Raw genomic sequence first — 12,879 nt, 5'->3', positions numbered from 1 at the left:
TTTTTGTATTTCGAAAGTTTACTCGTTATTAAAATTTGTGAGGCGAAGTAGTTGCATCCTTACACTCTAAGATTATAATAGACTTCTTTCGTTCGATCCAATTTGATTTGATAGCGTTTAGCGTTAAGTGAATGATAGAAGGGTAAGTAATTTAGGGAATTAAGCCGGAACTATGCATACATGTCATCCAATGTTTCATCAAAAGCGCCGAGGAAGTCATTTATTGATAGTGAGTTCTATTTGGAATTTCCCTGCCTATCGCTATTTTCTTATGTCAAAACAAGTGGCCTCATATGACACCCTATTCATATAATTATTTTCCTCTAGAAAAAAAAATTGCTGGCGATTATAATTGCTGTTGGAATTAATTAAAGCTTATTTTAAGATAATCCATTGAAGGTATAAATAAGTAATACATTCTGGTAATTTTCAGCCATTATATTTATACATTTCTTGTGTATATATTTTATTTGTGTTTCGTTACTCTGCTAACTTAATAAAAGGCGAAAATCTATGTTCATGCCACTTATAACGGCCACAAATGAGTAGATGTAGAAGGTTTAGTGGCACAGGCGGAATTTAGTAATACAGCTTGATTGGAGTGGTATGGGTAGATGCACGCAATATCCATTTTACGGCCGGTTTTACCTGGAATGAAAAACAAGGGTATTTTAAATATGTAGTGCAGTTCACCGTTCAGAAGCACATTTCATGTCAAACCAAGCTAAACACATAAAGTAATAGTCAATTTTAACGAAACATAAAATGATTTATACCACAAAACAAATAAAATTATTTTTAATGTAGCATTAATCTATGCATACATATTATATAATAAATAAAGGAACACTGATTTTATTTAGCTAAGTTAAAGATAAATTTAACTCGTCAAAAAGGTTATTGAATATAAAAAACCAACAGTTTTATGATTTAACGACCTGACAAAAACATTTGATAAGGTTTTGCTTAAAGAAATGCTTAAAATGTTCTGGCATTAATTGGAATTCTTAACACCGAAAACCCCACTTCGATCACTATTAATAATGAAATATCAGCGCCAATACCGATGGCAACAGGTATTGGTAGGTAGGTTAGATGGCAAGAGTACCCCAGGTACACTTTAAGTAGCACTTACGTGCCGTTTTGATACCATAATGTGGATCACTACCTGCGAAAAATTTTAGGGAAGAGAAAACCATGTACAGCCATTCAGTGCTGTTGGAGGGAAAAGGCATCTAGGCTGGAGAATTTCCTCAAGCCACCCTCAAAGGGCACGTTGATTCATCTCAAGCGCCTAGCCGCCAAAGCCGAGCATTTGCTGAGAAAGTGCTCAACAGTCTCTTTCTCTGCAGAGTCCCCACGGTTTCTGCAATAGGGGTTTTTCGGAATTCCAAGCTTCTACGCCTGAGTACCGATCGCCCAGTGACCAGTGAACACCGCAATGAGTTTGGAAATTGAATGGCAGTTCTGTCGACCCCTTCTTGACAAGCTCATCGGAGATTAGAGAAAACTCTCGCTCTCACTCCAGTTTCCATCTTGGATCCGTCAATGAAAACAGAGGTACCTATATCCGTGCCGACTCTCCCCTCTTTCCAATCTTGCCTGCTCGGAAAGATAACCCTATCACAACCCTCAAAACATAGTTTGCGGATGGAGAGATCAGTACGAAGTACAGAGAAGGAAGGGAGATCTGCTTCAAGATGCTACTATGTCCTACAGGAAGTTGCCTCCAGAGGCCACTCTCCATCAACTTAATAGCGCTCTGAGCAGCAATGGATTTAACTTGAAGATCCACGGGAAGTAAGTGCAGAATGACGTTGAGGGCAGCAGTGGGACAAGTTCTACATGCACCAGTGATTCCCACACATGCAGTTCTCTGCACTCTCTCTAGTTTAGTGGTGTTGTAGCCCTTCTGAAGAACTACCCACCAAACTAGGCAACTGTATGTCAAAATTAGCAGAACCACTACGTTAATTGTACATCCAAAGTACGACACGTGGCTTGAGGCCTCATTTTTTGCCGAACATAGATTTACAGGCGTAAAAGGCTATACTGGCCTTCTTAACTCGATTTTCTATATGCAGCTTCTAGTGGAGCTTGGGGTCAACTATTACACCAAGATACTTGACTTCCGATGAGAGTGTAAGATACTGGTTGCTTAGTCTTGGAAGCTTAAAAGGTGGAGGCTTGTAATTCCTGGTGAATAGCATCAACTCCGCTTTGTCAGAGTTGACTCTGAGACCTCAACTGACAACCCATCTACTGAGTATAGCCAATGCACCTTCCAAAAGTTCAGCCATCACTGATGGGAAGGGTCCTGAGACCATTAGGACCAAGTCATCGGCATATGCTACCACCTTTACCCCACCCCTGTTTAAGCGAGTTAAAGCTTCGTCAACAGCTACTAGCCAAAGGAAAGGCGAACCTAGTGATTTATTTCCTTACCACCAAGTAAGGGCAACAAGTATAAGTCGAGGCAAAAGATTAAGTCCTTCCTATTAAATCTGATTATGGGCGAGATATTATTATATAATATATGCTGTAAAATCTACACGGGCAAGAGGATATTTGCTGGGATATAAAGTCAAGATTATGACGTACTTATACTTATATTGCGGGAGAGCGGAGATGTCCTTCAGAGGATGCGTTCGAGAACACTGCTGCTGCATTTAATATTCAGATATCGGTAGCCGAGACGAAGAGCATGACAATATCTAAACAGCCACTCAGGTAAAAGCTCGCAGTATATGGAACGAGTATCGAACAGGTTATGGAATTCTGCTACTTTTGCACCATAAACAACCTCATGAATAAAGCAGCCCGAGTCCCTGGATGCTTACGTGATGTAATGTGGCAAAATGAGCATCTAAGCTTAAAAAGTCAGTACTCCAGTACTCACCTATGCCGTTGACACCTGAGCGGATCAACTGCAAGACAACAAGCAATGGAAAAGGTTGAGATGGCAACATTGCGATTAATCACAGGACATACTTGCAGAGATATTATGCGAAACGAAGAGATTCGAGGGATATGTGACACGCAAGACATGGTTAGGTGGAGCCGAAGGCGAAGAAGGGAATGGAAAAATCACCTGCTACGCATGCTCGACAATAGGATGGCTAAATCAGGAATTACGGGAAAGCCGATGACTACGAGGCCATCCGGATGCCTTCCCAAATGCTGGAAAGAGTGTTGGACATTCAGCTCTATCGATAACTAATATTTTTTTACATAATATATAATCCAAGTAAATTGTATCTATTGTACAAAAATTGTTGAAGAACAGAAATTAAGGGGGGGCAGCTCCTATAGCACTTTTAAATTTTCCATTTTTTTTTGTTTACTTTAAATATTCTTTTACAATCTAAAGAATATCTTTTCAATGTTTTAAGCTTAATAAAAAGTCTAAAAAATCCCTATAAAGTCAGTGAAGCGATGAGCGTCGAACGAAAGATGAGTAAGAGCGAAAACTTTAATTGCGTTTTTCTCGAAATATATTACGTTTTTTTCCGCGCTGTCCAGTATAACTCAAAAATCATCAGGATATCAAATTATTAAAATTTGACAGAGATATTCTTTATCTATTGGCCTTTGCATATACCTCAAATTTTATATTAATTATCAAAAAAAACTATTGTTTTGATTAATTTGTTTATTAAACAAAGTGTAATTTTTTCTTTTTCACTTCAAATTTTAATTTTTTTTCATTAAAAATAGTGCAAAGCAGAAAAACTTATTTTAATGAACAATTTTTGTCTGGTTGATTTCAGTTGTCTGGAGGCGCTTCCGCCCTTAATCCTATAACAAAGAAGAAGAAGAAGAAACATAACGAGTAGAAATAACACTCGTTTTTCACAAAAGTTTACTTCAATTGCGCACGTCGCTCATCTCAAGAATTCAATAATTTGAGCTTCGGTGAATTGGCTTCCTGTTCTGAACATTTTCACTTTCCTATGCAGTACAGAAAGCCTCAAAATTGCGTTCCACGTAGGTATGTAGGTGTGCCAAATGTGTAAACACTAGCTTGAATTAACTTTTTTTACGTACTTATCTTAACCCGTACGAGTTTTTCAGCTTCGGCGATCCCTCCCTAAAATTGTCTGCTTAAAACTTTCGCGGAACATTTTAACCCTATAATTTCCGTTTCTAGTTACTTTTCAGCTGTCTTAAGAATGGATCAAAAATGCCCATTTAAATAGGAGTTGGAAGGTTAAACGATATCACGAAGATTTTGCCAGTGAAATTCTATCGTACAAGTCTGAGGGGAGAAATTTTATTTGAAGCCGTTTTATTTATGATATTTTCAATAAATTAATTGCACTTTCGCTCAAAATGTAGATATACATAATCCAAATTCTTGCGCCCGCGTTCTTCCATACTCAGTCTAACCATGTTAGAGAGGCGGTAACCAATTCACGTGAGACTGTCGGTCACATCAGAAAGAGAGCGAGTTTTAGTTGGGCATTCAGTTTGAGGGTCTGAAGTATGCAGCGTCTGCCTTCAGGAGATGAGACTCCTGCAGTTTCGCACATTGCCAAAAAAATAATTCATACGTGTTGCTGACTGCTACGCATGAGTCAATTATGCGAGAGTAGGACAGTCGTTGGGTCTATTATTAAAAAAATCCTCTTCACAGAAAATGGTATGTGTATGTGGGCTGGCCATTGCATTGCTCTCTATTTCCGCTGCTTGCACCATTTTGGACAAGTGCAAAAGTGTTATTTCTCTTTTGTTAGCACCGGTCGTGAAATCTTCAAAAATCCACCTACTTATTTGGTAAAATTTTCGGTTGTTTGTTGGCTCAACCAGCAATCAAGCCATTTGAGTTTGACATTTCGAGCATTCTTCTTTTTTCTAATGGTCTTTTTTTACTCCAGCTATCGACCTCACACGATTCGCGTTGCGCTGCTTTACATGTCAAGTGAAGTAGACGGTAAAAGGACCGACAGTCTCCTAATCTTCCCTTGTGTTGCGATGATGTCAGCGTTTGCTCGTACAAGTACAAGCAACAGCAGCGTAGAGACACCTTCTTCATTACGTGCCTGGATGTTCCAAGTACATAACCTCAAATCATGTTTGCAGTCATCGCCATCAAGAGGAGGATATCTCATCTCCATTGATAATTGCTTTAATGAGTCGGGTTAGAAGACCCACGTACAAACAATTCGTACGCTGCTTTACTGAACAACTCTTTTATACAGTCAGGTGGCTCTAATACTGACATCCATCTGTAGCTGCAGCTACTGGTAAACATACGACGCAGACGTTGGCTACCCTTTAGGGGGTTAGTACCCTGAGCATACATGCCAGAATTCGCAGGTCGTGAGCTGCAGGAGCCACATGCAAAAAATCCAAATAATCATTTCTGGTGGTTCCCATGTGAGTGGCAATGAAAAAATGTTCATACTTGCATGGGCTTCTGGGCCGCAAAGCATCTCGCTTAAGGTGAATTGCCAATTGAAACAAATGTCAGTGTAAATAAGTTTTAAAACTTTAGCCATATTTTACTGTAGGATTAAGCAGCAACAAAATTTTTGGATTACGGCCAATTCACTAGAATAATTTTTGAAGGTAGCAAGGTAGGAATGTTTGGGCTTGATGTATTTGTGTGTGTAAATAGGCGCAGACGGAAGCAGGTGCACAAATCAGGAGAGCAGCAGAGCACAAAGTTTACGTGACTAGGAAAGGTGCACATTAGGAGGTGAAATGTTCAAGGTCTGCAAAATTGCAATAATAAAGTCAGGCTTTTGCTGTTGTTGCAGCTTAGTGACATACATACATATCTATGTATATACCGCGCTGGCAAACACCTGCTAAATAAATAAAAATTTTCCAAATAGGTTGGGATTTAATATTGAGTGCTTTAAAAATTCCCTAACAAATAAACACAAATTTTGTCAATTTCGCATGAAAATACGATTGGTTTTACTTAAATAAAGCAACAACAATTGGTTGTATTATGACCCTCTAAAACTTATTTCAAATATTGTAAATCACTCGTTCATTTGTTTGTGCAGATTTGGTACCCGTTTGATTGTATCTGCTGATTTTGCGGATTAGATACAGGGGAACTCTAGCTTGCCACCGTGTTAAATGGGGCTTGATTTAATTAATGTCGCGTATCCATTTGTTCACCGCTACTCTGCGCCTACATTCGCAAAGTCGCACGGTGCTGGCAGATGTGGCCCACATACCGGCCCAAGGAGCACGCAGTGACGCAATGCCAACTGTAATGTAACTTATCTCCGCACCCTGGGAATAAATTCTTGAGCTTATAAATATTTATTTTTGTACTTCATACAGTTGCTGCTGCTGCGAGTCGAAGGCTACTGGCTGTGTAAATGTGCATACCAGGGTTGCCTTTTATATTTTGCGGCTAGTAACGAAAATACAGTAAAATAATAATGAAAGGGGCTTTATTGTTTTTCAAAATATTCTCCATGGAAGTCAATACACTTCTGCATTCGCTTGAATCAAATTTCAAAGTACTTTTGCCACTCAGAAGTGGACACCTCCAAAATGAGTTACTTAACGGCTTCAACAGCTTCATTAAGCGTTGAAAAATGTTTAATTTCTGATGTTCGGGAACAAAAAGAAATCTATACTTGCCAAATTAGGGCTGTAAGATACATGACCTACTTATTCGGCCTTCTGTGCGCTCAAAAAATCTCTTGTGTGAGTCAATACGTGAGAGTTCGCATTTTTTTTTTTGGTGAAAGATGATTCGCCTTCGGTGGTTGGTTTCCTCAATTGTACGAAAACAAATGATTGTGCACCACTCAGAATTGACTGTTTTAAGTTTCTCTAGTGGAAAAAGTCCGACAGCATCGGATTTTCCGAAAAAACAGGCAATCATTTGCTTAAGCTGCTTCTCCGCGAATAGCTTTTGTTGGATTAAACTCGTCTTGGAGAGATAGCTGTCGCCCCGGCAGACAATAGCAAACCTCCAAGGGTATTTCTGTCATGAAAAGGCTCCTCATAAAAATAGCTGTCGTTTGGAGTCGACTTAAAAATGTAAGTCCCTCCATTTATGGCACAACATCAAGACGCACGTCTCAAATAGGAGGAGGAGCTCGGCCAAACACCCTAAAAGGGTGTCATACTGTTCTATTTTGTTTCCTGTTCATATGAATGAATTCACCTGTTACAACGACGCACTTTGAAACACCGCCGCTGAATTTCGTCAACATTTCTTTACACCAATCGACACGAGTCTTTTTTTGGGCAATCGTCAAATTCTGTGGAATCCAACCGGCACAAACCTGAATTTTTGCTGGCCCGACTAATGCAAGCCTCCTTAGGCATGGCGATATGTCACATGACGGTCTTGCGCTATCAATTGATGCAAAGCATCGATTATTTCTGGCACAACAACTATTTTTTGAGAGCTTTAACGGAATTCAACCTTCCAGGATCGACGGCCAAGTTGGAACTCGTCATACCAGTGCTTCACAGTGGCTAGATGTGGTGCTTTATCACCAAAAGCCAAAGCAAGTAGATCAATGCACTCCTTTCGGAAATCGTAATAAATCAACGACAACAACAATAATCAATAAATTTTCACGAGTTAATTCCATCTTTTGCGCGCGATGAATTTTCCAACACCCTAAAAACAGAACAATTAAGGTTCGTTTAATTTTAATTTATCCTAAAAAATATCAAACCTTTCGATAAAAATATCGAATTACACGTGGCGCAAAATATAAGAGGCAACCCTCGTGTATGTACGTGTGTGTATGTGTGTGTTTGCTTGCCCGAAAAACCCAAATTCCACTTTGCTTTTGTTGTTAATTGAAAACGTATATGTATATGTATTTGGTTATCCTTCTTCGGGTTACTCAAATATTTGGCTGCACACACAAGCACACGCAAGCCATTCATTGAAAACGTCTATTGTTGAATTTTCATAATTTTACAATTACGAATTGGGAACATTTTACGTTTCTGCTCATTAGGGAATTTGTGTCCTTGTGCTTCCGCTTCTTTCATTTCATTCATTGTTAGCTTTCTTGTTTCCATTTCCATTTCCAATGCGAGTTTGCTTCTTCGACTTTTTTTTCGATTTAGTGGTGAGCAGCATACATTGGAATGAAAAGGCCAAAGGATAAATGGTCTGCTTTTTTATCAGGCACAAGCACTTCGCATTGTTATTCGCTGCTTTCCTCGTTTCTCTTTTTCTACTACCCCAACCACTTAAATGGCGCTCACCATATCCTCTGCTCGTATTTTTTTGTTGTGTCACCAAAAATTAACCCCGAATGAAATAAGTACTCAGAAACTCATTTAAGGCCATAAACGTTGAGACTGCGTTGACTGAATGCCAGCTATTTCGACGTGTTGGTTTGCGGTGAGGAAAATGGTTCTGTGCACTCACTCACCTAATGAAATGACGTTAATGGCTCTGGGAAATTGTTCAAATTGTCAAATGTACTGATGATGTTTTCAATGAATGCGAGAATGCACATAAGTTTGCTAAATTTGGATAACTTTTTTGTGAGTTATCTGTTGTATTCATCAACTATACATTATTGTCATGTCCAGATTGCGTGAAAAATATAAAAAGAGTTCCATTGGATCTGCGTGGTTCTAATTCGTTTAACTTAAAAACCTTCTTACCCGTAAATGAAATGAAAATACGCTCTTCGATTTTTTCAACTTTTTGCAAATATAATACATTAGGCCAATGATTTCTTTTAGAAAAAGCAGAAAAATGTTGAGGGAAAGTCGTACTTTGGAAGTGAAGGCTCATTACAAAGGGGGATCAGATTGGAGGTACTTTCTTCAATAGGGGTTTTTTGACAGATTACGCGTGACTACTGTCTAACTAAGTACAAAATTTTTGTTAGTATTCATTGACATTTCAACATGAAAAGAGTTACGCCTCAACAACGATTACAATTCGTACAATTAATTGTATTACGAAACTCGGCGCTCTGTGAAAAGTGTTCATCGCGCGCTCAGGCCAACTTATGGTGTACATTTTGTGCAGCGAAGAGGCCCATTTTTTGCTTAATGGCTACGTCGATAAGCAAACTTGCCGTATTTGGACTGAAGAGGAACCCGTAGCCTTTCAAGAATAGCCTTTACATCCATTGAAAATAACCGTTTGGTGCGTTTTATGGGTGTTGCTTCAAAGACGAGGCTGGCGCCAATGAAAAAGTGAATTGCACCCATTACACCACCATATAACCCACTATTAAAACATCAACAGCCACTTCATACTTCCAAAGAGACGGTTTGGTGTGCATTGTCAAGCGGTGGAATAATTGCATCATCGTTTTTTTTTTTTTGATAATCATCAATCTTCAAATCGTTTGAAAATCATTGAAGGCAACCAATTTCTGTGCCTCAGTGTGAAGTAAAAAAGTAAATTCTATGAAACAAATCCAGTGCCCAACTCAGCACTTACAGAAAATATCGTTGGCAAGGTTAACTCTAGAAGGGTACTGTGAGTAAAATTTACTCACATAAGGTATAGATTTGTTCGTAAATCTGCAGGTTGGCCACACTGAAAGTCAAACCACTAGCAGTGCTTGGCCCACTCTGTGATTAGTCGGCTGCCGCAAGCATTGAATGGTGTTGTTTGATTTATCGCGCTTGTGGACAATTTAAAAAAAGGTAGTGAGTAAAATTTACTCATCGGTACCCTTTACGTACTAAATTGTGTGAGTCAAATTTATTTATCAGTAACTTACTACGTGTTTAAAAAATATATTTTGTGCTGAATTATGACAATTATGTTTATGTTTTGTATTATGTTACCGTAAAGAAAACTACAGAGCATACAAATGGCAGGTCGCGGGCTATCAGAACAAAATATTTTGGATGCTTTAAGTTTAAGTATTAACTAGAATCTGAGGAAGAAGACAATTTGGAGTTGGAGCTTTGTAACTTTGATGAGGATTCTTGGGACAGTGTTGCAGATCCGGAATATCAACCAGAACCGGAAGAATTAAATGATGTCGAAGAAAATTTGATACACGGAATCATAAATGCAGAAGAAGCTGAAAAGGAAGAAAGGGAGGAAACACCTGGAAGCAGCAAACGTAAAAAACAGAAACTTATTGAGGGGAGAAGAAATGAAAGATCAGCTGCCCAAGAAATTCGTGAAACAGTGAACAATTATTACACCAACAATCTGATCGGAAAAGATGGAAATTTTATTTGGAGTAAGGAACCTGTTGCTGCGCTAGGCCAAAAAACTCCCTCAAAAAATATTGTTCACATTCGCCCTGGCCCAACAGCAAATGCAAAAATTCGTTGTGTCCTGCCAACTGCTTCAAACTGTTTTTTACCGCAGACATATTGGAAGAGATTTTGATTTATACAAATAAAGAAATAAACATTCAAAGGGAGAACTATAACAATAAATCTCTCGCGGTTTTGTCAAATTTGGAAATGGACGAACTTGAAGCATTTCTTGGTTTGTTAGTCTTGTCCGCTGCTCTCAAAGATAATCACTTGGCAACATATATGATGTTTGACACTACCTACCGTGGGGAAAGGTACCGGCAACCATGCCTGAGAGAAGCTTCAAATTTATCCTAAATTGTCTAAGGTTCGATGACAAAGAAACAAGAACTGCTAGAAGAGAAATGACCAAACTAGCTCCAGTTTCTTCTATCTGGGACAAACTTCTAAACAATTGCAGAGTGAACTATAAGGCTGGAAGCTATATAACCATTGATGAGCAACTAGTTGGATTTAGAGGCAAATGTCCATTCAGGATGTATATTCCCTCTAAAGCCAACAAGTATGGCATCAAAATTGTCATGTCTTGTGATAGCGGAACTAGGGCCATTTTTCACCTTAGAAAAGGAAGTGTTCCTCCTGCAATGGCTGCTGGTGAATATTATGTTCTTGAACTGCTGAAAAATGTAAAGGGCACCAATCGAAATGTCACGATAGACAATTGGTTTACGAGTGTACCACTCATTCAACGTCTCCGTCATGAATACAAAATAACAACTGTTGGCGCAATAAAAAAAAAAATAAACCACAAATGCCTATTGAAGCTACAGATATAAAGTTTCAAAAACGAGCCGCATCCACTTCATTGTTTATATTTCATGAGGACTTGACAGTTGTATCATACAAGCCCAATAATAATAAACTAGTATGCACAGTACGGGTAGTATTCATGAGACCACTGGAAAACCAGAAATAGTGCATGTGTGCAACTCAACAAAAGGAGTTGACAGTTTTGACCAGATGTGCCAAAACATTAACCATGGCAGGAAACCAGAAGGTGGCCTCTATCATTTTTCCAAAATCTGATGAACATAGCGGCAATAAACGCATACATCATTTACGCGCACAACATGTGTAGCCGTGGGCAAAAGCCAGAATCCCGACTTAATTTTATGTTATCTCTACACAAGGAGTTAACGGAAGGATTTCACAGTAAAAGATTAGCAACTAATACAAACATGAGCCTGGCGTTGAAAAAATCCATTCAGAATATTGTAGGCGCAAGCCAAGAGGCCCATAGCGCCGGAGAAGACTAAAAGGGGCCAAGAAAGTCCTGTAATTCATGTAGTTATACCAAACGTAGATACACCACCCCTTATTGCAATTGCGGATTAGCTATTTGCGGTGAACATGCACAAAAAAGGTGCCCTGAATGTGCTTGAAAAACAATTTTTATGTATTCATAAAAATACTTATTTTACATATTATAATAAAAAATTACACTTATATTATATGCTGGCTTTAAATTTTTTTCATTTAAAACTACTATTTTACAAAATAAATCAGATAATAACGTAAAAATTCTGAAGTGAGTAAAATTTACTCATCGGTACCTATAAGCGCCTACAATTTAACGGTACCCTTCTAGGGTTAATGCGACATCACTTCTCCAAAATTGATAGAAAATAATTTAAAAAAATGAAATCAGCACTTCTCTTCGTTGAAATAGTTATTGAAATAAATTTTTATGATTAGTAATTATTTTTTAATTTAGCTTTTAGTTCTGCCACAGGACACCCTGTATCTATCTTTGCCTGATACAAGTTTTTCTTAATATTAACGGTTTAAGTAGTCAGCTGATTTTCAGAGCAGCCTACTTGCCTGATAAGGAAGAAAATTTGCCTACTTTACCTTCGTTTAGTATGGCCACAATCGACCACAGATTGCAATTATTTTTGAATAGAACATGAAAAAAGTAGAGGACAATAAAAAGACCAAATTGTTTGGGAGAAACGAGATCGCGATTAGATCGGCATAAATATTATAAGTAGTACAATTTTTGCGCAAATGGTTTAAACTAATATACTATTTTTAATGGTCGATTTTTAGGTTCTGCGTGATGTTACGCCTGCTAACATGCCGGCCAGCTTCGATTTTTTCTGTGATTTTATCGACATTTTTTAGTGTGAAATATTGTCTTGACAACGTGCATAAACTTCAAAATTGATCTATACTTTACGCGATATCGATCACTACAGCCATCTACGGAGAAAATAATGGATTTATTATAACCCAAACTAATATTATTGAGATCGGACAAGTACCAAGCCCACATTTTATATATTGAGGCTAAATTTCCTCTTCATTTCATAGCCTATGAGTTTGTTTAATTCCAAAAATTAACAGCCAGCCAAAATTAGATTTTACAAAAACATGTCCATGCATTAAAGAAATGTCATGCATTCGTTATATGGAGAAAACGCGCAAAACGGTGAGGGAAAACATTGTTAAAAATTAGTTACTAGCCCTTTTGTATGAAAATGAGCTATAAAACTTCATATATTTACATTGAAAAACGTTTTCAACGATGCGCAAATTTGGCATGCCAGATTATTTTTTATTAAATAAGAAGTTCCTATTTATGAAATTCCACCGGCATAACTGGCGTATTTTCGTGATAACCGCGTG

At 38.1% G+C, this 12,879-nt stretch overlaps 1 protein-coding gene across 3 annotated transcripts in view; it reads right to left on the bottom strand.

Annotated features, from left to right (window-relative positions):
- Window positions 1–348: 348 nt before the first annotated feature.
- The window catches only part of LOC129246242 (uncharacterized), a 116,996-nt gene continuing 104,465 nt past the window's right edge, over window positions 349–12,879 (bottom strand). For all 3 annotated transcript variants that reach the window (XM_054884893.1, XM_054884891.1, XM_054884892.1), the window contains one exon: window positions 349–648. The gene's annotated coding sequence lies outside the window, so the exon portion shown is untranslated. The remainder of the gene's footprint in view (window positions 649–12,879) is intronic.

The sequence above is a fragment of the Anastrepha obliqua genome, chromosome 4 (genome assembly GCF_027943255.1).
Source record: "Anastrepha obliqua isolate idAnaObli1 chromosome 4, idAnaObli1_1.0, whole genome shotgun sequence".
Lineage (NCBI taxonomy): Eukaryota > Metazoa > Arthropoda > Insecta > Diptera > Tephritidae > Anastrepha > Anastrepha obliqua.
Note: the sequence above shows the minus strand (reverse complement) of the source record. Positions and strands in the feature narration are given on the sequence as shown.